This window comes from Arvicola amphibius, chromosome 5, assembly GCF_903992535.2.
Source record: "Arvicola amphibius chromosome 5, mArvAmp1.2, whole genome shotgun sequence".
In the NCBI taxonomy this organism is placed as follows: Eukaryota; Metazoa; Chordata; class Mammalia; order Rodentia; family Cricetidae; genus Arvicola; species Arvicola amphibius.
In genome coordinates this window covers 42,398,331-42,424,588 of record NC_052051.1, presented here as the reverse complement: position 1 = coordinate 42,424,588, position 26,258 = coordinate 42,398,331, and positions in this window count along the sequence as shown.

The following is a 26,258-nucleotide window of genomic DNA, read 5'->3' as shown; positions in this document are numbered from 1 at the left end:
CTCACCTCTTCATTCACAAACCAAGTATAACTGGCTTCATTTCATTCAGCATGTTTCTGTAAAATGAGGCAAAATTCCAAAACGCCTCTGAATTTGCCAGGCTTCTTAGCAAGATTTATTCTAAGCACATCTAAGCACATAGGCCATTGTCCTTCTTCATCAGACAATGATTCTAAGTGTTAAAGGTTTTTTTTTTTTTTTTTTTTTTTTTTTTGTATAAAGCATGTGTGTCCCAGTACATTGGCCAAGGACAACATATAAACATCTTTCATATTCTGTTCACCAAAACACAGAATAGAGACATACACAAAGAGATGGTGATCCATTATGGGACCTCAAAAAAGAGGTGGGAACCACTCTTTTGTTAGTGGCTATCCAGGACAGTGATTGCCTCTCATTCCTTTCCAAGGCTCGTGTAACTGGGCTCATCTGAAATACAAAGGCCCCAGAGAAGATTATACTTGCAAAAGTCATTTCTTACCTATGACCAAATCTAAAAGAAACATAGTTAGGATAAATGAAAGACACAAACAAACTTGTTTAAATTTATGGCTAAATGTTTGTAGAAATATCACCTTTAAAAGTCAAAAACTGTATTAGTAATAGTCCAGGAAAGTTTCCTATAAATGCAGACAGATGAGAGGAATTTTCAAGGTTATCTGTAACTATAAGCATTTATTCCAAAACATAAGGGCTTAAAAGGCAACATTTATTTGGCTATTTGCATTCCAAGCATTGGCTTGGTTTTATTTCTTGTTTCTTCTGGTCCATATGGCATCAGTTAGAGGTTACTCATGAACCCAAGTGTTGGCTTGGCTTGGAGCAGGACACTTGAAATGGCTTCACTCACTTGTCCAAAGTGCGGATTTCGTCTGAGTCGCTACAGCAAGTAGAGGTTGACTGGATCCTTCTCTCCCCACATGGTTTTCCTGAGTTTATTTATAAGGCAGCAGCAGTGCAAAGTGGCCAAAGGGTGAAAAGGGAAGCTGTCTGAACTTCTGTGTTCCAGATTGTTGTTTTGGCACATTCGTTCCATCAAAGCACCTTACAATTAAAGAGTCAAGGAAATAGGCTTATTTCCTTCGAGAAGTCATGGTCCCAGATGCAGCCAAAAACCCACAGAGACCGTCTGCAGCCAATGAGTTTCTAGCTCTGATGCCTTCGTTTCAAAGTTGGCTTTCCTGTTACCTGAAACTGACAAATCTTTAGTGATTTTTAAAAACATGTGGACACATAGATGTATAGAACAGTAAGTAAGGAAATGTGTGTTTCAGATCTTAGTGCTCTATGAGATAAATACAAGGCATGAGAGGAAAGGCTATCATCTATCTGTAAAGCAACTTCAGGGAATGGCTTTTTTCTTTTTCTTGTTAAAGTTCTGTAGTCCGGAATCTAGGAATCAATTTGGAGCCAGAAATGTGAATTTTTTTCTCATTTATCAAGAAAAGTTCCATGTTTTAGAACAAAAAAATTTCTTATCTGAACTCATAAAACTTTAGTTCCGCCTTGTGATTATATGAATTCATGATTGCATACAACTTAAAATGTCAGTTATAATTTACAATAAACACTGGAGGGGTGAGAAACTCTGAGGTCATCTTGACCTGCAAACCTTAGGATAAGAACAAGGGGAACTGGATAAATTAAATGGTAGATGGCAGGTAAACTAGGCCTGCACATCTGCTTTCAGTGAGAACGGTTCCATCAACAGAGTAAAGCATATCAAGCCATTCCCTGCATATGTTTCCACGTGAAGGCTGTTCTTGCTGGTGGATGGGATATGCTCAAGGTTGGCTTATTGGATCCTGTCTCCCCTGAGTGATTTTGGAATGAATATAACAATTGACAATCTCATCTTCCAAGACTAGGTCTGTCTGAAAAGTCCATTCAATCAGCATTGGGAAATGCTCTCTGAAAAGAAATTGATCCCTAATGAAGCTCTAATGATCTATAGTAAAATAAGAAAACACAGCAAAAATGCATAAACTGACAAAGGCATCCGACTTTAATTACATGTAGGAAAGTCACACATCTGCTTCCCTCCTTCAAGAGTTTCCTCTGTTTAGTATTTGTCCTGAGATGTCAGCTCCCAGACATTCTTTGGTGTCTTATCAGCTCAGAGAGCTTTACAGGACAGGATGTGGGTAGCCCAAGACTTGATCCCCTCAGTGGGTGCCTCTTCTCACATGTAGGTCAATCAGGCTCCTTCTTCAGACCAACTACAGCTCTCTACTCACGTGCCAGGGAAGATTGGCTGCCAGACACACGCTCTCAAATGTTAGCAGCGCAATAGAGAAAGCCTTTCTCACTCATGTCAAGTCCTGGGCCACCCTGCTGTCTGGGTTTTTGCCACGAGAAGGTTCGGAGACTCGGTTGCTGTGGTATGTCTCTGACATGTCTCACTTACAGCCTTTGGAGTTGCTTACGACAGAAGGAGAACGTTAGGGGAGGATGGAAATAGATGCTGACAGCTCGCTTGCCTAGAAAGGACACAATTCACTTCACCCACAATCCACTCGTATGAACAAACTCAATCCTATGATCCTAACCGACTATGGGTCTTAACCGCAAGAGACTGTAAGTTAGCCCTTGCTCGGGAAAGGAGAAAAATGACTTTTAAGTGTCTAGCTTAACAGGGTTTTCCTACGGTTTTATAATTCCGTTTCCAAAAGTAAAAACAGATAAAGGAAAACATAAAACCATCTTCTAAGCATGGTTATCTCAAGAGAAAAACTACTAGAATATTAAATGCCTTAACTCTGAATGCATTGCTTATCTTGTCCTTGATAAGCAGAGGTTTTACACACCTGGTCTGGCCTCTGACGAGAAGAGTCATATTTCCAAAGCACTGGAAAGGCAGTGTGCTTGAGCAGAATGGGACAGTTGCAACAGAAAGATGAAAAAATGAAAGTGATCTACGTGTTTCTGGGGTCGTGTACCTGGATATCTTCTGATATTTTAGGATTTGCCCGAATGGGCAGGGAGCATGGCAAGAACTGTGGCCCAGTCCATTCTATGGACTTAGAAGACCCTCCATAGTGACAAGTTAGAGTGAATTCTCTCAGGGCTCAACAGAAGATGGCTGTCTAGCTGAAAGTGCAAAGTGACTAGCCTGTGCAACAGAACCTCCTAGTGCGTGCTGCCACAAGTCCCTGCCTCCCACTGTGAGGATACAAAGCAAGTCTATGTTCTTGAACTATGCATCTCCAAGGATATGGATGTTGGTGAATGGATAGGCCAAAGGTTGACAGGGTTGCCTGTGTGGAGTGAGGAGACGAAGAACACAGCAGAACTCTGGACCTGCATGCCACCCCAGGCAGCATACACTGGGTGTGCATTGCCACGTGTCTAGAAAAAGTACCACCTTTTGGGGGTCTCATGAGAAGCCTGCCTTACCTAGGCTTTCTCTGTACGCTCTCAGAGGCCCTGAGCATAGCACGGTGCCCCTGGCTAAAGAAGGGATATTTACTGTGCTAGAATGTGGCTGTGTATGCTTGTTTCTATCAAACCAGGTTTGTTGGGGCCTACTGGGTGTGGGAAACAAGTAAGAACACATTTCTCCCTAACTGTATCTATGTTCACTTAATTTACTCTCTGATTTTAAGTTAAGGCCTTTCCTCAAAATGTTGCTTTTCTTCAGTTGTACTTTTAAAAAGGAATTCTGCTCTATTTTGAGCCCTATCAATGGCATTGTACATTCAGAAGTCTGACTTAGTCAGCATAGAATAGCTCTCTAGGGTTAAGGATATACATCCCAATTCCAGCTAGCAAATTTAATAAGGTGACTTGAAGACAGCTTTGTTTAATTTCTGTAATCAACCAATCAGACTAATTGGTTGCATATTCATATATATATACTCTAAGATCTCATGATATCATCAAGGTTCACACATTATCAAAGTCTTTAGAGTTGAAGGCAGAGAGCAGTAAACTATGTTTCTTGGGACTAAACCTAACTCATTTCATTTTCAATTTTTTGCTTGTTTTATTTTTTTATTTCCTACTTTTGTAGATAAAGTTTTATTAGAATACAACCACACCTATTTATTTCTTTGCTTGTCACAACTGTTTTTCTGCTACATTGGCAAAGTTGGGTAGCTGTAAAAGAGATCACATGACCCACAGAATCTGATACTTACTTCCTGGTTACTTATGGACACAGCTCTTCATGCCTGGTTTAAACTCTGATTAGAAGAGTCAGGTGTCTATCTTGAAATTTGCAGGTAAATGGATGGAGCTAGAAATCATCATTTTGAGTGAGGTAACCCAGACACAGAAAGACAATTATCGCATGTACTCACTCATAAGTGGTTTTTAAACATAAAGCAAGGAAAATCAGCCCACAAATCGCAATCCCAGAGAACCTAGACAACAATGAGGACTCTAAAAGAGACATACATATACCTAATCTACATGGGAAGTAGAAAAAGACAAGATCTCCTGAGTAAATTGGGAGCATGGGGACCTTGAGAGAGGGTTGAAGGGTAGGGGAGAGGCAGGGAGGGGAGCAGAGAAAAAATGTAGAGCTCAATAAAAATCAATAAATTTTTTTTAAAAAGGAGAGTCAGATGTCTAAAGGAACAGGAAGACCATGAGAAAAGGGAACAGCTATCATATGAAAGGCAACAGTTTTTCCTGAGATAAAGAGTATACTCAGATCTGTCTGAAATATTTCAGTTTTAAATCTGGTATTCAAAAGGGAAAGAAAAAATATCCACCAGATTGGCCGCACAAGCTACCAGTTTATTGTGTCTTCATGTCAGCTCCTGGTGAGCAACGCTGCCTATCTACAAACAAGCACTACTTCCTTTACATCACAAGCAACCCAGCCTCCGGCCCACACCCAGCCTCAACTTGAGACTACATAGATGTTCCTTAAATAAGAAACTTGTCACGGTCAGCTGTATCCCATTGCTGCTGCTTCAGATCCATGAGCGCGCTGACATTAAGCTTCTGTGGATTTAACTAACCGCTGGACCCCATGAGGGATGGGGAGGGGAGGGGGGGCCTACTTTATCCTTCGTTCTTATGTGTAGTTCTAGCATTCTTACCTGACAAATTTATAATCTTGAAACTATTTTATTTTATTTTTACACTGACTTGTTTATGAATCCCAAAGTATGGGAAGCACTTAGCCAGCTGGCACTGCAGCGAGATAGGATGAGTTCAGCATCTTTGCTTTGATTCTTCATTAGGAATGTTCTGAGGTATGACCTCCCAATGGGGCAAACTCACTCTTTTGTCCAAACGTCTTGAAACTTCTCACGGAAACTAGAATTTGCAGCTTAAGAACAAATGCCAAAAGATAAAGTGATGTGGCTGGCCTGTGCTCAAACATGGGCAAGGTGATTATTTCCTGGGGTGACAATGTCTTGAAAGACCTACTGAATTCAGGAGAAAGACTTGCAGACTCCGAGCTGCAAGGACCTGAAGGCAGAAGCCACTCATATCTGTGTACAGTCCCGGGGGGTAGAGGCTGGCATTTAGTCAATTCTGCTGTCCACGGCTCCTTTAACAAGCCTACGAAGTGGTGCTCACTATCTAGAATTCAGGGATTAACAACTTGAACCTTATCAAGACGAGGCAAACACGCCCAGGGTTATACAGCCCGGAAGTGGTAAACTCAGGCCCAGCTGAGGCAAGGCTTTTTCTGCAGATTAGAGCAACAGCTAATCTTTCTGTTAATCCTTTCTCATTCTCTTTCTCTTTTCCTTTTGGGGATAATAAATCATCTCTAATGTGTGACATCCCAAGGAAGCCATCCCGAGTCAGTTTTCGACAAGCTCCAGAAGAATGTAGGAAGCTATCCTCACATCCGTCCACACACACTTACCGAGGAGTACTGAAGCAGTGTGCTGAACACAGATCTGCTGCAAGCTTTAGAGAAATAATTGCCAGCAAAAGGGACCGGTCACCTCCACGTTTCCCAGCAGAGCGAGGGTGACAGAGCAGCCAGGAGGTGAAAGAAATGCAGAGAAGCAGCACAGGCTTGAGGATTAAGTAGAAAGCGATGAGCTTTTGGAAAAACAACTAGTCATCGTTCGTATTTATTGTGAGTAACAGAAAGGTGCACAAACTACTTTTGCTTGTTTGTTGGAGGTGGGGTTTTACCATAGCCCACACTGGCCTCAAATTTGAGAGCTTCCTGTGTCTTAGCTTCTCATTTTTCTAGGATTACAAGAGTGTCACCAAACCTCATGAGAAGGACCATCTTTTTATACAAATGAAAGTTTGGTAGGCGCCTAATAGAGAAATCGGCAAACAAACAAACAACAACAACAATAAAAATGCACGTGATCGTGAAATTGATTATCCAAAATTGATTACTCAAAATTCAAAGTCTCAGGATAAAGTACTGATCGGCCAGAGTTTAAGTACTAAGGCTTGTTCTTGGAGCACAATCTAAGAGAGATTAAGCACTACCGGGTCATGGCAGTGAGGGCAGCATCTGCCATGGCGACATAGAAGGCCGAGTACTTTCTTGACAAGGAACCCAGTGTGTATTTTGGAAAGAAAATGCCGATTCTAGACTACAAAACTGCCAACCATCCTCAACAATTGCAAAGTAGATTGGATTTATGATACGCTTGTCTATTTAACGTTTCAGACAATTATCATGTATGTGGTGCAGTTATCAGGATCTTTAAAAGAGGTTCCCTAGCATCCATGGAAAAACAGAAAAACAAACACACAGAAGTAGAGGGTAGTGTGCTCATAGCGGGTACCGTATCAGAACCATCATCAGCTCTAGATAGCTGGCTCACGGACAGAGAAGACAATTTTCTTTTCAACACTGTGATAAGCCCTTGACTACAGGGAATGCAAATGGGCCCTCCTCCTGTAATGAAAATGGTAGAACTTCATCCAGATAGCGTCAGAGTCAGAAGGGAGACCACTCTTAAGATGCTCATTGTGTACTCTGAGCATCCCCAGCATCTTTCTCCATTTCCTGTCTGTTAGCTGTGCCTTGGCTTTCCCATATGCTGTAAGCAGTGGGCATGTAACCCATTTTTACGCCTCACCTGGTGGCAACTTCAGACAAGGAGTGCATTCTCTAACCAAAGCTCTGAGGTGACTTAATTCAGCTATCTGAATTAATCAATCATGTGTCCAAACTTAAAACAGTGGCCGTGGCCAGCTTAGTGGAGTGCTCTGGTTAGCCAGGTCAAAATCACACAACTTCCTTTGGAGTCAGGGGTCTCAGTCCCACTAAAGCAGCCTGCATAGGGGTGAAATTGATTTCAATGTAAAAATTAAGATAGCATTGCCAAAAACAGGATTTTTAAATTATTTCCTTTATTTTTGAGATTATAATGCAATTACATCATTTTCCCCTACTCTTTCTTCCCTCCAAACCCTTCCGAATGCCACTCCATGTCAAAGAGGGAGATTTAAAGTACACTTGAATAATCACTGTTCTCTGAAACAACACTAAGTTACAGGCGGTGCAGAGCTGATAATAATAGTTAAGATTGCTAGGAGTCCTACCCTGCTTGATACAGATTCTAGCGGCCAAGCTTAATACACTGAGGATCTATTCACAAACACAATCTGGAGATTTACTTAGTTCCTTCTTAGATGTTTGGTCTAAGCAGAATTAAAGTATACTTGGGTTAAACTTTTACTGCTGAAGCCCAAAGAAATCCTGTGCATATACTATACTATGTATATATATCAATATATACTATTCTAATCCATATATATTATATTGTGCACGTAGAATCTTTTAAGCTTAATGCAAACAAAAGCCTATTGTTAAAATGTCTTTTTAATGTAGACATATATGTCTTATATATATGGACAAAGACAACTATCGACTTACTACATTACAGAAACAACACAAGCAGAAATCCAAGCAAATGCACACATCTAGGTTCTTGTTTGGTGGTACTGTAGGGAAAGCATTTCTGGGTAAGAATAAGCCGTTCAGAGAGCCAGGAATGACTGAATCTGTGGTAAGGACCTTACTATCTGAAATGTCATTTGAACCTCCTTATGGTGACACATTAACCTCAGTGCTGTTGACCACGGCACGAACCGGTTTCCTTCACTTCCTGTTATCTCTCTCCCTACTTTATAGTGAGACTCACAGGGTATTTGAGAGGAGGGACCATTGTGGTGCAAAGGTAATTGTCAAACAAGAAAGGCAACCGGCTCACTGGCCACAGGTCGATAAGGACAACCGGGAAATGAGCTTCTTAGACCTCCGTTGGACTGATCAACTTCCCTAAGGGTCAAAGGGTTATAGGGCAACTTCAGTACAAAGAAAAGTCACTTCTGGGCTTAAAACAAAGAAAGAGTTCTTGACTAGGTTGTAAACACTGCAGACATGCCATTGTCACCTGGGGTCTGCTGGCTGCACAGATCTGCTGCCATCTCCGTGACAGGATAGACTTTGTGAGCCAGGCCATTTTATAGGAATAGTTTGGGGCTGCGCGGAAGAGAATCTTCCGGAGAACTTCTGTAAACTGTATCCTCTCTTTAAATGCTGCGGCAAAACAGGCATTTATACAAAGAATTTGTATGCAAGAGACCAAAGGCATAATTCATACAAGAAGGGATTCAATTGGTCTTTGTCAGAGTTCAGAATATGTCACAGACCAGAGGAATGGCTTGGTGGTAAAGAACACGCACTGCTCTTGTGATGAACCCGAGTTCACTTCCCAGGACCAATGTTGGGAGAATCACAATAACCTATGACCCCGGGTCCAGAATCTGAAGACCTCCATGGGCATGTACATTTATATATTGCATATACGCCACACATGCATGAATACTATATGATAAAAATACAAATAATTTTAAAAGATTTTAAAAGTACGAGAACATTTTGCTTCAAAAGAGACTCACTAAAATGAAGGAAAGGTAAGAGATGGGTTAGGAAATACATGTGCAAATCATCTGCTGGACAGTCTTACGTCTACAATATATAAAGAACTCTCAAAGTTCAACAGTGAGAGAGCAAGCACTGAATGAAAAATGGTGAACATGCACTCACAATATGTGAACATGTGAACAACATGTCCATCTTTTCTGTTATATTTGCTTGTGCACCACCATCTTGAAGCCGGGGACATGACCATATCATTCTGAGCTGTGTGTTCCACACAGATGTTGGTCATAAAGTCCAGCCACCACAGTCAACTATTGCTTATATTGAGGCTAGGATAAATGGCACTGCGATCTCTTGAACTGTTTCTAACGGAGCAACATTCTTAGACCACTTCTTAAAAGACAGAGGCAATCCTCTTCAGAGCCCACAGCCTAGTTAGGTGGAAAGGGAGCCACTTCCTCCTCATAGCCTAGAGTCATTTACTCATAAAAGAGGAGAAGCAGTGCAAGTTGGATTTTGATTTCCAAGATACCAAAAGAAAACAGCACAATTATGATCCATTTTTTTTTTCTTTTTTGCGAGTTCATTATCTTTAGTGCTCTGTGGTTTGAAAAGTAGACAACTGTGTGGCTGACCTCAGAGAAAAGTATATAAGCCAGGATTTTGGATCTGGGGTCAAGAACTGTAGCCATAAATCAGGCATAATGGCACACACTTAAAAATGCCAGCGTCTGGGAAACTGAGACAAGAGGACCGTGAGCCCAAGACTGAACTGGGCTGCGTGCTAGATGTCACTTGTCTAGACCCTCTGTGGTTCTGCACCACCTGAATGAAGTTGTTACAGTAGTCAGAGTTGAATTTAGGAATCATAAATTAGCTTTAAAACAGAAAGTTTACAGTGTATAGGGATCAGTTATTTAGACGTTGAAGCTATGGGAAGCTTGACAGAACTATTCATTAGGCAGCCCTGAAATCATTAACCCTGGAATCTTTTGCCATAGGAACTGGAGAAACAGGGGAAAGGAGGGTTTCATTGGTACCTAAGTATTCCTAAGTATTGGGATCAATTGATGCAAAACAGAGCCCTTGTAGGATACAGAGAAAAATCTTGACCCACAAAAAAAAAAAAAAAAAATTCAGGTATGGGCAAAGATGAAGGCTGTGGTTGAAAAGAAGGCAAAGAGGGAGGCTGAGCACTCTGGTTTTCTTCTGTGTTTTTCTATCTTTTACCTTCCAGGATCTCAGTAATGCCTCCCATTAGCTAAACCCACTCAAAAACCAACTTGAAAAAACCCACTCAGAAGCCAACTTCGGTGGATTACTAGAAAATCCAACCGAAATGAGATCAACTTCCTCCTTCTAAGATGAGAAGCAGATCAAGAGGATTGTAAAAAGAAGGGGTCTGTGGGAAACAGGCCTTTGACCATCTGGGTCAACATGACACTGACCACAATTCAGTGAAATGCCTCGAGTTGGGACTGGTGGGCCTAGCGCTTAGACTCTTTGTCTCTCTGGCAGGGCACTTTTAATCAGATTGCAAAGCCCTGTCTGCTGTGCGCAGCAGTTTCAGTGACGGCCATGGGAGCCTGGCGTGGGGAGCTTTGTAACAGCATGTTCAAATTCCAACTTTGAACTACTTCAAGGAAATGTCCCTCTGTGCTGCCTGCAATCCTGCATTCCCCTGCGCAAGACATTCTCTTCTCACATCTCCCAAGTGTGTTCCAAGTCCCTCTGTTTATTCCTCCCAGTGTCACTCAATTTTAATACCTTACTTGTCACCCAGTGGTATCCACCATTGGCTACTTGTCATAGGGCGCCTGACCCTTTTCTCAGTATAGGAAACAAATTCTAGGAGCTGTTGGCTCTGTCTTAGAAAGCTGCCCATTCTACCTAATGACCGCCAATGCCTCTCCTGGCCCTGTCTTTGGAAGATACAAACCATTCCTGTGCAATTCCTCAGCCCTTCTCCATGTTCTGCTTCCTCCCATAGTTGGATTGGCCAGTGTTCTCTAGAGCAGCAGAGTTGATAGAATGAGGATTTATTAAAAGGGAACGACTAGGTGGAGTTATACAATGCAGTCTGGGTAGTCTAACAATTACTGTCTTACCATGGAAAGAATGAGAAACCATGACTGCTCAGAGCACGAGGCTACGTGACTCCAGCAGCCCCAGTCTGACCCTGAAGGTCTAGGAGATCTCTGGAGAGTCACTGGTCATCTGTCCCTGTTGAAAGGCTGCAGAAGCTGGGTTCTGATGTCAGCAAATGACAGCAGTGGTGGCAACAGGAACAACAGAATAGATGAATTTGCCATTAGGACAAGAAGACAAACAGATGAAAATGGAGCTTTCCTGTTGGGTCTCCTTCCATCTGGGCTGCACAGACATTTAGGGTAGGTCTTCCCTGCCAACTCACCTAATCTAGAAAATCAATGACAAATGTGTCTAGAGGCTTGTCTCTTAGCTGATAACAGACCCAGCCAAGTTGACTCAAAGATTAATCATTAGTAACTTCCGGTGGGAATCCTGGGGCTGCATGGCCCGGTAAACACGCAACATATGGCAGAAAAGGTGCTCCCTGGGTGTATCAGCCCGTGTCCCGGCAGGCCATGCTGCGGGCCTCAGTAGAAGGAATTGGATGTAGGCAACCAGTGGGGAAAAGGCAAAAACTCCCAAAGACCAGAAGGGGAGCAGCTTAAGAATCCCACAACTTCTAACAGGACATGCAGGGTGGAGTGAAGATTGGGCGTTATCAGAACCCAGGAATCAGAACCACCCACGGGGCACAATTGATAACAACAGCAGAGGTTTCCTGTTGGGAGTAAAAAAGAAACAAAGAAGACCCAGCTACTTCCAGGGCCCCTGCCCACCCTGGCTTCCTCTCCCATCTCCTTATTGTCTCTGTCCTTTTCATTGACTAAGTTCCCATAGGCAAGTCCAGGAGACTGAGTTTGCAGAGGAAGAGTTTAAGAGCAAACAAGTCACCCAGCATGGGTTGTACCATCAGCAGTTCCGAAGGCCTTACATGTTCCCCTGTTCCCTGCAAAAAAAAAAAAAAAGACTGTGTAACTTAATGGCACTGTCTTCACGTTTTGCCATCCATGGATTGCCTGAGGTCCTCTTCCACTCCTCCTATATAGAGTAATTCTTTTCCTTCATTTACTTGCCATCTTTCTTGCCTGTTCTGACCCACATCTGCATGGCCACAGAGGTGATTTATGCTTACTACGAGGACGAGGACTTACTGTTTATTCATGATTAGTGTTCTCCGTAGATTCATGATTCACCCCTCTCTGTACCTCCTACTCTGAGTATGTGGCCTTTTCTCCCATCAGCATGGCATAACTTTCCTGGGCTGATTCTGTTTGCTACCGGGAGCTGTCATTTGACTGTGCTTATTAACTTCTGTTTAGTCTCTTCCGTGTTCTCTTCTTACTGAACCCTGGGGTTCTCTGGCAGTGCCCCTCCCTCCCGCATTACAGAACACTGTATTTGGTTGCCTACCAAACAACTCAGGACTTGATCAACAACTTGAGAGGGAGGGGTTAGGGCCAACAGAAAGGATCTCCGACCCCTCTGCTGTTATCTGGCACTGACCACCCACTTTCCGCTTTAGCAATAGGAAGGAGCGTGGCCTTGTGTTCTGGGCCCGCAGACCCTTCCTAAGGGAACCACTGGGTTCAGTTACTCACTTCTGTTTCTAGCACTGTATCTGGTCCATTCTACAAGACACACCCCTGCAGCTTTCTGTTGTCACGCTATAAGTTAACTTCCACTCTTGTCTAAGGAGAATCCGACAGTCCCAAACCAGCCCCCTAGAACAACATTGTCTCTGCCTTGACTTTGCACATGCGGAAGCCACCTTCTAGGGACAAGCAGCAGTGCCCTTCTTCTCATTGCTGCATGTTATTTCAAGGCTCCTGCTTGTTTGAATTGATTGCTATTCCTCACAATTAAGCAAGCCATGACTAAGGGAGATAACAAAGCATGAAACTACCCTTCCCAGAGAAACCACAAGTATGGAATGAGGAGTCCCTGCAGAGGCCTTTCCTGTCCTGCCTTCGTCCTGCAGGGACATTCTTTTCACAGTCAGTGAACTCCTGAGCAAGGGCTGCGTCTTGTTGAGTGGCTTCACAGTGTCGTGAGGCCACTGCCTTAGATCCTGGAGGCAGGATGAAGGATGACAGTTCTCATCCTTTCCTGCTCTTTTTGTCCAACCTTGGGAACCGTCTCATAACCCTGAGACTGCGCAGATCCGAAAATCTTAACACTCCAATCTTCAATTAGCCTGAAACCGTAAAACAGCAACCCTTTGCATGCTGTAGTGTGGAGAGGCAAGCTTGCTGTTTTTTTTCCTGACATTCTCCAAGGAGACACACAGCCTAGACCCATCTTACTTCATTCTGTTTAATACAGTATCCCCAAGCATCCACTGCACCACTGCCCGTGTTCATGTGCGTCCAGCTACTACGGAGAACCAAAGTCTTTTGGCCTCCTTTTATAACTACTTGAAATAGTCAATTTGGGACCTGCTGAGGCTACCGTGATGTCATTGAACGCCTGCTTTTAGACAGATGATTCTGCCTGGTCCGAATAAAAGCGTGTAGATAGGATGCACTTTCCTTATGCACTGCTAGCTTGCTTCCCCTGGCTAACAGCATTTGAAAGAGCAAAAGCAGTTCAGGAGAGCGAGTTTTTACACCAAACAAACCCAGAACCAGGCATGGCGGCGCACACTTGTGACTCTAGAGCACATGAGGCTAAAGCAAGGGAATTGCATTGAACTTGAGGCCAGCATGGGCTGTCCACTGAGTTCCAGACTAGCCTGGGCTACCCTGTGAGATCCTGTTTCAAACAAACAAACAAACAGAGCTAAGAAGGAATTCTTCAGAATAAATGGAGAAGGAGGTAGACTGCCATTCCCAACGCCAATAAAAATAGAAGATTGGGGCTGCTGCTGTATGGATTTATTAGACCATCGTCTTACACATTTTTATGATTTCTCTCTCTTCCCCACCACACCCTTCCCTCTTTGTTTTGCAAAAATCTCCTCTGACTTTCTGTCACTCCCCTTGCAGGATGTTCATTATCTGAGCGACTCTAGCCGGCCAATGTGGGAAATGAACTTTGAGTTGCTGGCCCATCTGACCTATGGACCAAGCACAGTGGGGATGCAATTCAATTTTTTTTTCAAGCATCAGGTATGAATCAGTAAGAAGAGCTCAGGCAGACTTCTCTGCTTCTCTTAAGGCAACATCAGAAGGAAATCGTGGATGGTCATTTGTCTGCTAAGGGAGGAAAGAGTTTAGGACAAGAAGAAAGGGGAGGGAAGAGAGCAATGGGTGGGGGAGATATGGTCAGAATCCGTTGTGTACTGTGAAAATGTTATGAAACTCAGTACTTTGTATGATTTATATGTGCAAGTAAAGATAAATAATATTAATAAAAAATGTTCCAGACACCTAGACCCTTGGCTTAGGGACTATCACAGCTCTAGACAAAAATCTAGAAAGGACTACGCCTGGGAACCACAGTCAAGATTTTATGACCCCAAATAGTAAGCAATTATCGTGGTTAAAATATATGCCATCTCTGTTGCCGGCCCCGTTTTCATTAGTTTAAAGGCACTGGCCCGCTGTCTTCCCCGAGCAACAGCCAATCAGCGCTCAAGCCATCTCCTCAAGAAAATTAGCATGAAACAAAGTTACTCAGAGGTCAAAGACAAAGGACATTTACCAACTAACCCTTCTGGGGCTGGCCTTTGTCTTTCCAGAGCCATGTTCCCTCCTTTTCTGCTTTGCCTTTCTTTTTCAGGTCTCCTCTTGCTGGTGCTGCCTGTTTGCCCATGTTCAGATAGGCACATGGACCTTATAATGCTCAAGTATGCGTATGGTATTCTCTTATGGCTCTGGAGAAGAGGAAGAGATAGTTATGGAAATGCTGTGAACATGTACTTGACGTGAAAAATTAAATCATCAAAGACTGTAAATGTTAAAAAGTCAAAACTGCAGCATTCATGTAATCTCACCTGGCTTGCTTTTGTTTCTGTTGTTAAACGTCTTGCTTATTTTCCCCTGCATGTCTGTTGTGTTCGCTCTGGTTCTCCTTTCATTTGGCAACTAGGGCTAGTAGGTCAATCAAATCTTTTATTATTCATGAAATGCACAAAATACATCCCTCATGGGGGTCTACGTACTCTCTTTGAACTGCAGTGACTATACGCCCTCTGAACAAGGAATCTTTATGTATTCTGCTTTATTCATTTCCTGTTAACAAAAAGAAAGGAACAAGGAAAGGAAGAAAGAAAAGAAAGAAAGAAAAGAAAGAAAGAAAAGAAAACTCGCACTTGGAGCCTTCTAAACCTTACAGCTGGGAAGGAATGTCTTCTGATAACACAGCTATGCTTTGATAATTTATCTCCACTCATTCCCAGCTCTTCAGACCAGCTCCTAGATTCCTCCATAGAAGCCTTTGTCTCCACTCCTGGTGCAGCCTTCAAATTGGGAGCCATAGGACTCATTCACATCCTGACCTCCACCATTCCTGGCTGTCACCCTAGAGACCCTGACTGCCATGGTGGTGTGTGCCAGTCATCCCTATGCTGGGTGGGAGACAGGAATGCACAGCACCCAGTGGCAGAGGCGTTCTCAGGCTTGGGGTGGAATGGTACAAGATGTCCTTAGGTCCAGATGCTGCTGGGGAGATAAATCTGACCACACAGAGAGTTGGGCTGGGTCTGGCCTTTGCAGATAAGGGAGGTGAAGAGACCGATGGCCTCTGGAGGTGGAGTTTTGCATGCCTGGTTCTTTTAACCCATGAATAAGTGTGAGGGATGGCACCCAGTGTTTGGAAGTTAGCTGCTCAATTCAAATGACTAGTAAGAAGGTTTTCCTATGCATTCACTCCTTAATATCCCCCCTCTCCCTGCCTTCTCCCACTCAATTGTTGTAATAAGAAACAGAAATAAAACCTTGAATCCTAGCTTTATGGGTACAGCTTAGTGGTACCGTGCTAGCCTAGGATGCAAGAAGCCATGGGTTCAAGTCCCAGGATTACAATAATCAAGCAAACAAATAAGCAGGAAACAAAAATCATGAAGAACTTTCTTTGGGCTTGTGAGATGAGACAGTTTAGCAAAAGTCACTGTCTCCCAAAGTTGATGGCCGGAGTCGGATCCCAGGAGCCCATAAGATGGAAAGAAAAAACAGGTACAGATTTCTACAAGTTTTCCCCTGATCACCAACACACACACACACACACACACACACACACACACACACACACGTATGAATTTAAACAAGCAAACAAACAAAATGTGGCTCCTGAGTTTGCTCTGTTCCATCCTGCGTAGCTGTGTGCCCTAAGTAAGCGATCCCCCTCCCCCCTAATGCCTTTGACTTTCACTTCCGCCTCCGAAGAGCAAGCACGGCATGCAAACTTGAGTTTCTGGGCCCTAACATCTGGTTTCTCTAAGTCTCGAAATTATGCTAACGTTATGTATCGTGTTGAAATCGGCGGAGCTTCATTCTAACCACTAAGTCATTTCCACTGAAACTTAATAAACAAATTCATCCATCAAGTTTGTAGAGTAAGCCTGGCTGACAGAAGGCTCGGTGTGCGTAACTTAGAAAGTTTCCCAACAACTAACGTCTTTGGGAAAATGTAGAGATTATATTAGCTGTTTCAGGAACCACGAGAAACTCTTCCAGCAAAGCCTCTATCATGACATTGGGCAAAAGGGCCACAGACTGAACAACTGCATTCCAGCAAGGGCCTTTGGATGAATAGCTACATCTTCCTTATTTAAGAAGAGGAACTCAAGACAGGAAGTTGGAAGGAGCTGGTAGAGTCATCTAGCAAGCCACAAACACTACCTCTAGCTCTCTCTTTGTCCAGAGGAGAGCAATTAAACTATTTCCTGGTGTTATCCAGCCCCCTAGATGGCAGAGATAGACGGGAGATTCCATTGCCTGAAAATAAAGGGACCCTGCTGCACTGACCCCACTAACACAAGACTCTTGTAATCTGCCAAGTGTAGCTGGAAAGAAGGTCTCTAGAAACACCTCCTTGCTGTTAGATTTTTTTTGTAATGTTAGAGAGAACGGAAGGGCTGTTTGTATGAAGAACTAGGAAATAAAAAACTTGAGAGTTTTTTTTTTCAGATAATCACTTTATCTTTAAGTCTTATTTTTATCTGGTGATATTTAAAAGATTATTTGAGTCAAAAAATCTAGATAAAACTGCTCTCCTGATATCAAAGATAAAATATTCCTTTTTAACGGGTGTTGCCTTTGTTTAGGCCGAAGGTATCGCGATGCTCCACCAGGTGGCGCTCTGGTGAAGACATGGTTCTCTAAGTTTCTCCACCCCCTTGTTTCTATGCTTGGGAATACTTTTTAATAGATCCGGTCATTATTCCTAGGCTACGCAGTCAAAAGAAAACGACTGATTATCTTAGAAAAATAAAAAGATGACTTGTAGACAGAAAGATGAGACTCAGCAGTCCTTGTATGAAGAGCAATGGCCCCAGAAAGTGTCAGGTCCATTCCTAAACATCCAAGGGTCAGAGAGTAGGGGTCTTGGACATGAGTCCCCTGGGACTATAGTGAGGAATTTAGAGCCTTTGCATTGCTTTAGAGAACCTTATGCTTCTCTGGACCATCCATAGCGTAAGCGTGTGTCAGTCAAGCAGGGTTCCTTAATGGGCAACCAGGTGATTGTGATCCAGTCTCCTGATGCTGTATGAAAACCTGCGTGTACCTCTAGGAGGTCTCTCTAGATAAATAGAAAACAGGCGGCAGCGAGTCCTCAAGTATTAACGTTTGAATTAGGTAATTTCTGGGCTTTCTCCGAGTTTCAATAACCTGTAATGCTGGAATCAGTCTTGTGGGTATCTGAGTCCAGAGCTGCCAAGGGAACTGGATTGCGTCTCTGGCTCTGTCCTGTCTTCACGTCTTCAGGCGTTCCTAATGGTTTTGTCGCAGCAGTCACACTGAAGCCCAGCAACACCCTGCCTCGATTAGGTGGCTTGGCATGTGACTGGGTTCATTAGGCAGCCGTGGCCGAGACAGGCTAGAGAAACAGCGAGAGCAACTTGCCAAATCCCACAGGAGCTCGGCGGTGGAAGCAGGTGCTAATTATCCTTCGGACGAACAGGATATGCATTTTTTGGGAGTGGGTAAGAATTTCTGGTTAGACAAGCTCCAAATTCTTTGGCCTACTTTGAAGGCACTGCCTGTGCCATCAGGGAGGATGAGTTTTGGTTCCCGGATGAGTACCTGCTGGGTCAAAAACAAAGCTCAGCCAGGAGGTGGGGATCTTCTCGGCGGAGCCATTGTTATGCAGGTAAAGGTTCCTTTCCAAAGTAGGCCACCGGGGAGTGTCAGGTCCCTCCTTTCTGGTTCGAGAAGAAGAAATCTCTTTAAAGGCCTTATTTAGAAGACTAGGTTCCGTGGCTGGGTGATGTAATTCGATAGATTACTGGCAGAAAAGGAGATTTTAAACTGTCCTAGATAGACAGTGTTTAGGAGGGGAGGTGCTTAGAGAAGGGAGGAGACTCTGGCTGGGAACATAGCCAATGGGAAAACCCCGTTATTAAACTGAGCCCAGTTCACGCTTTCATCAGCAGGAGGATTTAAATGTGTCGCCATGCTAGAAGTGGAGATCAGATAAGCACTTGGGAGCTGGAGGCAAGGCTGTCCTTCCAAAGTGTCTAAGTTGGGGTGCTGTTCAGATGGGGTTACTGTGCTGGGAGGGGCTTTCTTAGACTTGGAAGATCTGGCCTAGTTACTTTTTTATAACGATCTGACCTATTACCTAAACCAATGCTTCTCAGCCCTGGCTACATGTTAAAAATCACCTTGAAAAACTTACTAATAGTGTCCTAGCCCCACCCAAATCAATAAATTCGCGTCTCTGAGGTAAGGCTTAGACATTGCTGCTCGGGAGAAATTCTGTCATGGTGACTTCATCGTGGTGAAGAACCACTACTCTGGAACAATTATCTCTAAATACGGGGCCCCACGTGCTAATAATCTCCTCCCAAATTCACAGCATCTGTTGGACAATTGCAGCATTCTTTTTTTAGGGCATGTCTAACTTTAAGCTTTCAGTTAGGGAGATGAAAGAAATAATAAGACTCACACAGGGTAATTTCATTCTTCTGGGATTCAGAGACCTAGAAATAAAGTATGCCTATGTCCTTTGTGTTAGAGATGTTTGCATACCCATCACAATCCACCCCACTCACTGCCTTCTTGAATCCATGCAGATAGAACTGTGGCTCCCGGATGCCTTCCATATAATGCCACTGCAAGTTATAGTTTACTGAATGAATAAATAAATGACTAAAACTAACCTAGTGTGGTTGCAAGAAACTGATAGAAGATTTGGGGCTTTTTCTGCCCTGTGTTGGGACTGAAGAGTTAAATCAAGAATTAAGGGCATTTGTTGTTTTCCTGCAGAGCACCTGAGTTGGACAGCCAACCTCCACAGGGTGGCCTGCCAGTAACTCCAGTCCCGGGGGTATCAGATTTCCTCCTCTGACTCCTATGGCCACTGGGCACACAAGTGAATGTGCACTGTGTGTGCGTGCACCCACCCATCCACCCACCCACCCATACAAGCAAAGCACTCTTACAGACAAAATTATAAAAGAAAGATATCTTTTTTAAAAGGTTATTTGGCTGTGCCAAAATGATTAAGTAATCACCCCCACTGTCTTTGATGCTTCATATCATCAAACAAAAATCCTCGTAATATTTGTTATTTAACATTATTATTTATCATAACATGGTGAAAAGAGGTGGGTAATGAATGGTAATAGATTTTAGTTATTATGTACACCTTCCACACAAGGTAGGACAGAACTGACTGCACACCATCCTCTGACCTCTGTGATGCTATGGCTCACACGTGTTTCATGTTTTCCACACATAAACACTCATATACATATACAGAGGGGGGAGAGAGAGAGAGAGAGAGAGAGAGAGAGAGAGAGAGAGAGAGAGAGAGAGAGAACATAAGATCCTAAGTCAAGACAGACCTTTAACTCTTCTTCCCAATTGAAGAGTTGTGGGGCCTATTTTTGGATAGTCTACTAAGAAAGCGAAGTGAAGCAATTTTGAGACTTTTGTGCATGCATCAGGGTGCCCCGGGGACACATAGAGAGATAATTATTTAAAGAGAATACCTTCTAAAGTGATATTGAGAAAGAAAACTTAGACACACATTGTCATGAAAACGGAAAGTGTGAGGGCCAAGGCAGAGAATGCTTTGGGTATGAGAGGAAGATGGATTAGGGGTCAAGCAAATAAAGTAGGTACAGTGATTCAGGCCATAACAGAGGAGGCCTGCAATGAGGCGGGCTGTGGAGATGGGCAGATAAGATGAGAAGGACCCAGGACACAGGCCAGATACTGGTGAAGGATGAAGGATGCTCTGAGAGTAAAGGAAGGAAGACTTAAATCCCCCAGCTAGGGACTGAGAAGGCCGGCTAAAAGGGGGCTAGGGAGTTGAGCGGATGGAATAAAGGATGGGAGTGAGTGCTCAGTAGTGTCCAGTGACATTGGATATTGTAGAAAAGACAACTGGGACACAATGATGATGGGAGGCAGGTCATGGGTGAGAGAGATGCGAAGTGATTCTAAACGCTTGACGCGCAAATTAAAAATAAATACTCGACAAATAAAGGAGGGAGCGTGGCAGCTAGAGGGAAACCTAGGACCACGATAGGACTTTTATTTGTCTGTATTATAATTTTTACTTAGCATACAGAATAACACATCTCTGAGACATTTTCATACATGGCAATCATCCTCCAAGCTCGCTTCCTCTTTTTCTTCGCTCTAAATAGTGTCTCTTCTGCTTGAATTCTATATGTTTTCTTTCTTTCAATCTGTATTCTGCATAGAAGATAAACACACAGTATTTGTCTTCCTGAGTCTGGCTTATTTCATTTAACACAATAACCTCTAGTTCCATTGATTTTCCTGAAAATGATACAATTTCATTCTTCATTATGACTGGAAAAACAAAAACTCTATTGTGGATCTATACTGCACAAAGTTTGGTTTTTAAAATGTAAGAGATAAGGCGAGCTGCTCTGGCCCCTTACCTGGTCAGAGGGGTGCTGACTCTGCTGGTCTGGATTTGAGAAACCTGGAAGGGTTACCAGCTTCACTACCCCCCAGGCCCGGCCAGATTCAGGGCTTTGAGTTGGTCCACCCCAATATCTTCCCCATCTAGTAGCTGCTGCCCTTTAAGGGGCTGGGCCTGTAACTGCATAACTGATATCTGAGAGTTTCTATGAGAGTTCAGTATTGATGTTGGAGCAGAAGACAAAGGCCTTGAACTAACCCTACTGCAAGTAAAGCTGTTTCATTTGGCTGTGCAAAAGGGTAGATGTGTGACACATGGCAGCTTCCAGTGCCAATACAATGACCGGATATGTGGTGGGCATTTGGAAAAGATGGAGGAGCGCACAGAATGCTGCGGGTGATAGAGGAGCCAGTTGAACTGTCACCCAGAGGGGTCAACAAGATGGTTTTTCTTGTTTATTTGTTAGTTTTTTTTTCTTTTTTCTTCCTTTTCTTTTCTAATCTTTATTTTTTATTATCTTTTGTGGGGGGCCTACAAGGGTGTCAAAGCTTCAAAATTAAAACAGCTATTTCAAATTTCCCAGAGGAATACTGTCATGCCTAAGATTTGCACAAGTGGATTGGTGTTTGCCTATATATTCTTGGGGGCTTATCACATTATAGCCAAAGAATTATGTGAAAGGTCACTGCAAAGAGAGGGTGTGTGGCTCTGGTTAAGGAGCCTGTTGGGATGGAGGATGAGAAATAATCTTGGAGGGGAAGAGTTTAGTATATAACTCTTATAAATAGCAAATGTTGTAACTATGAGAAAGGCTATTGAAAATCCAGTGGTTCATGATGTGGCCAGGGGAAATAGAGTCTAAATAATACTGTTTATAAGGGTTTGTTCCCTACGAGACAGCTACCAGCTAAACCAGGAATCTCCTATAATATGAAAACATCTAGCAGGTCACCTAGGGAGTTACCTTGTTCAAAATTCCACGTAATCAAAATGGATGGACACAATCAGTATATAAAGATGTCTCATTCTGAAGGAAGCTTGGGATGGCAGAGCTCTTGACAGTGCCATAGTCACTTTGAGCTAGTGAGCAGTTTTGCAGATATAGTTAATGGTCTTGGGGGACAATAGAATGACTTAGTTTCCAAATCTGGCGAAACTTTTAGAGAGGTCTTCATGGTTCTAGTCTTCCAAATCCAAGATAAAATTCTTCTTTCATCTCGAAGACCTCTGGTCAGATGCCTGCCAAGAAAGCCTAAACAATATATTTCAGCAGCTGTACCTTAGCAATGAGTTTTTAACCTATAACTGGAAGCGGGTTTAATCAAGACAGAGAAAATAAAAGATACCATGTCTGTCTCTAGCACAGATACTTAAAGCCAATATTCTAGTCATGAAGGGAATCTGGCCTACAGGCCTATAACTTATCCATATCGGTGGATTTCAGTATAACGTGTAAGCATGCTGTATCAGTTTACTAAGTAATCCTGGATGGACTATTTTGGCCCTCAAACATGTTTGTCTATTCAGTAATACTCACTGGGTGTTCTTGTTGATTTGATTCTTGAAGCAGCTTTTTTATTCACAGAGACGCATTAACTAAGGCCTGGAAGACTTTTTTTCTGGATGGAATAGTTAGTCGTTCTGCCTCAGTAACAACAGCAACAATCTGATGGGCAGCAGCCATAAGTTAACAGCATCATCTCAGTATTCGAGGTCATCCATCAATCATGTTGGCAGCGTTCCTATCGGACACCGGATGTACTTATTAACAGAGATTTTTATTTTACCAGTGGAATTAGGGTCCTCTATGAACCAGGGTAAGTTCTATGCTCTCATGGAACAAGGGTGCTTATATTTTAATGAATCTTTTCAAAATAATTAGTGAAGAAGAGCCAACTAAGGTCTTTCTGGCAGACATTGCATGGTTATCCAGTGGTCACGTCCCTGCTCCTCTAATTCCTGTAGAACCGTATTGCAATCCCTTATTATACATATAAAAAAAACATCAGGAGCAAAATTACTAAGCCTTTCTCACAGGCAGGTCGAGGGCACATGGTCATCCGCTGGCTTCTGGGAGGTAAGGGGAAGGCTGCAGAGAAGGTCCCCAAGGAAAGGCTTCCTTCTCCAGTGACAGATTAGAGCTTGAGATGTAATCCCCACGCCCCCTCAACTGTAAGCTCAGCTCTAAGAGTATGTGTGCTTATGATTGTGGCAGCCATTCGTGTGACCCTGCGGGAAAACCAGGAAGCCATGACGCACCAGTCATGGTACCAGCGTTCCTGGGAATCTTGGCAAGTAGAGACTGATGTTCTGTCCTTTACGAAGATTTCCTAAGAGTGCTTCGCTATTTCCCTAAATCATTCAGTAAGACCACGTTGCGAGGTGCTGGAGTTCTCGCCATGAGTGTAGACTTCACTGCTGCCCTGTGGGAAGTCCGGTGCAGGGAAAGACAGAAAGTAATTAGAGGCTATCAGATAGCCATTTATCTTGACTTTGTGGGAAGCCTGTGGCCACAGAGGCTGCCTTGCGAAAGTGAAGCCCGAGCAGCTCTCTGGAAAAGGACTGACGAAGGAGGCAGGTGAGGAGGGCTTTGCCCACTGTTCGTCTGTGAATGGGTTGATAAAAACAAATGCCCTAAGAGTGCGGAGTCAGAGGACAGAATCACAGAAGGAATAATGGCCGCCCTTAGCCGACAGTACAGCCGTGGTCTCAGAAAGCAGAGTGAGGCCAGCTGTATAAAAGGGAGGCTGCCGGGGCCCCAAGCTCATCCTCCCGCCCTCGGCTCTCTGCGGTCCTCATGATCAGACTTATAAATAGAAAGAAAGCATCACCGCGCTTGTGGTAGCCCCGTCACGGACAGCAGTTTTCGTTTGCTCGCCGCGCTCCTTGTTATAAATGATCTAATGACTGATTCCTTTCGGCTGAGAATTTTCATAATTGGTTGCAGCCTCGGGGTACTTGTGTTTGTTTTTTAAACATTCAGCCATTTTGATTTATGTTAATGTGAACATGTCCACATTTTACGTTCTCTGTTGCATCCGATCTACAGACGATTATTTACAATGAAGAAGTCTCCAAGATAGCTGAACCTTTCCACTAATTTAGATTTCACCGGAGTCCCTAGGCTAGCATGAAAACATCTCTGAGTGAAGGTAATTTTGCAAAAGCGGCTTACATGTCCAGCAGCTATTTCTGTGCTTTCGGGATTCTATAAACCTATGGGGGAAAGAAACTTTGTTCACAACTATTCAGGCATTGCACTGGGCCTGGATTCCCCTATCCCTGCATTGTTGGGAAGGGCCAGAGCCAGGGGCTCCAGGTGGAGGAAGAGAGAGACCTGAAGATCTTCACCTTTCCTTCTGCCTAGTTAGGCAAGCCTTCCGTAGAAAAAGGCATGAGGGCTATTTTCTTCCTGCCATGCCCCCCTCCCTTCTCATTCCCTTTCCTTTCCTATCTCCTTTGTAGATGGATCTCTGCCTAATTTCTTCTAGCCCTCGGTTCATCTATCCTGGTAATGTGGACCTTCCAGCACATCTGAGATGTTCACTTGCTACATCCAAACGCATTAATAAGTAAGGGGCTTTCCCCAAGATAAGGCCGTGTGGACATGGTTATTATAGAAATCAGCCGTGAATCAATTCAAAGATGTTGCCCTATAGTTTTAAATTTTCCTTCATTTCACACAACCCTTCGTTCTCTAGGAATCTGTAAGGTAACACATTCATGTGCTCTTGTAAATGTCACACTGCACTGTCGAATTGAAAGTACCACCATGGGATGCTCAGGGCAAATATGTGAAATGTTCTGCAATTTTAAGAGCCGAGAGATAAAGTTTTTATTGTTTACTATTACAGGAACCTTAAAAACGCGGGCAGATGAGATGTCTCTTGACTTCTGGGAGACCTTGTCCTTGTCAGTGTCTCTAGGAAAAGTCTTTTTTTTTTGCCAATGTTCTTCATGATTTCACATCCAGGAGTTGTTACCAGACATTAACTTGGGTCTCTTCCCATTTGAATTTTGAAAATATTTGGGTCTACTGTTTCCTAAGGCAGACACCGTTTCTTCCTGTATGCATTTCTTTTATTAAGCTTGAGCACAGGGGTGTGGTGCTTCACATATTCTGGGTGCCTGACAGCGTTATTAAAAGCAAAGTTTCAAGCAAGAGAAATAGCTTAGAATCGGCAGTTTTCTTGAATGAAAAAGGGCTTGGGGGAAACAAACGGAATCTCAAGTATGTACCTAATATTTCTGAGCCCAAGAATTTATTTTCTGTGGCAGTATGCAGGATGAACATTTTTGATTGAAGTACATGGTTCCTCATATAGGCTCACAGAGATTTTAACCTTCCTTATATTGCCAATAGAAGTCTCTTACATGTACTTTATGATGTGCAATATGTTTCATGGGGATAAAACTGAGTCTTTAAACTGTAGTCATTGAAATATGGACATATGTATAGTCATTTTAATGGACCTATGTATTATCCATATGCTTCTGGGTACTTACTTGCTCTAAAAGGAAAAGAGAAACCTTGCGAAGCTAGTGAGGTTAGGTTGAAAATATCTATTCTCGAAGGAGAGACGATACTGATAACAACTGAGGATTTGACTTATCTAAACTTGAAGTCCACCTGCTTGAAAACAAAACCCAAGGAAACTGTGGCCAGACCACCCGGTGCAGAATCCTACCAACCGCTGATGTATGGATCACAGTTGCTCCCGTTTTTGTGACGTTATCCTTTGCTGTCACCTTGTCTAGACTGAGAGATTCCTAGCAGCCTGAGAAAGCATATCTCCAGGTGTGTCTGTGAGGACATTTCCAGAGACAATAGGCTAATGACAGGCTGACTTAATGAATGGCTTCATTCATTTATACGTTCAATGTTTCAGTAGACTGCTGGGAGGTAGTGGAATGGTGGAAGTTAGGGCCACCACGAGGATGTGAACCATTCGGGGTGTGCTTTGGGGCAATGCTGTTATGCTCGTTTCTCTGTCTGCCATGGAGGAGATTCTTCACCCCCCCCCCCCCCGCTTTGCTGACAGAAATCCTGAACAAAACGAATCTTTCCTCCTCTTGGGTTGTCAAATGTTCTACCACAGAAGGAGCCTAGCATATTTATCTGTTATCTACTCTTCTCTCCCCGACAGATGCATTTTTATTTTCACCTCTATTTTTATCATCCGTCAATTATCTTTCCGACTAACTCTCTCTCTATTGTGTTATCACTCATCCAGGGATGTAGATCTAATCAAGAATCATGCGCATCTGGAAATGCCAGAGGAAAAGCGGTCTAAACACAATTGTTCTCAGCAGAGGAATACCATGGCTT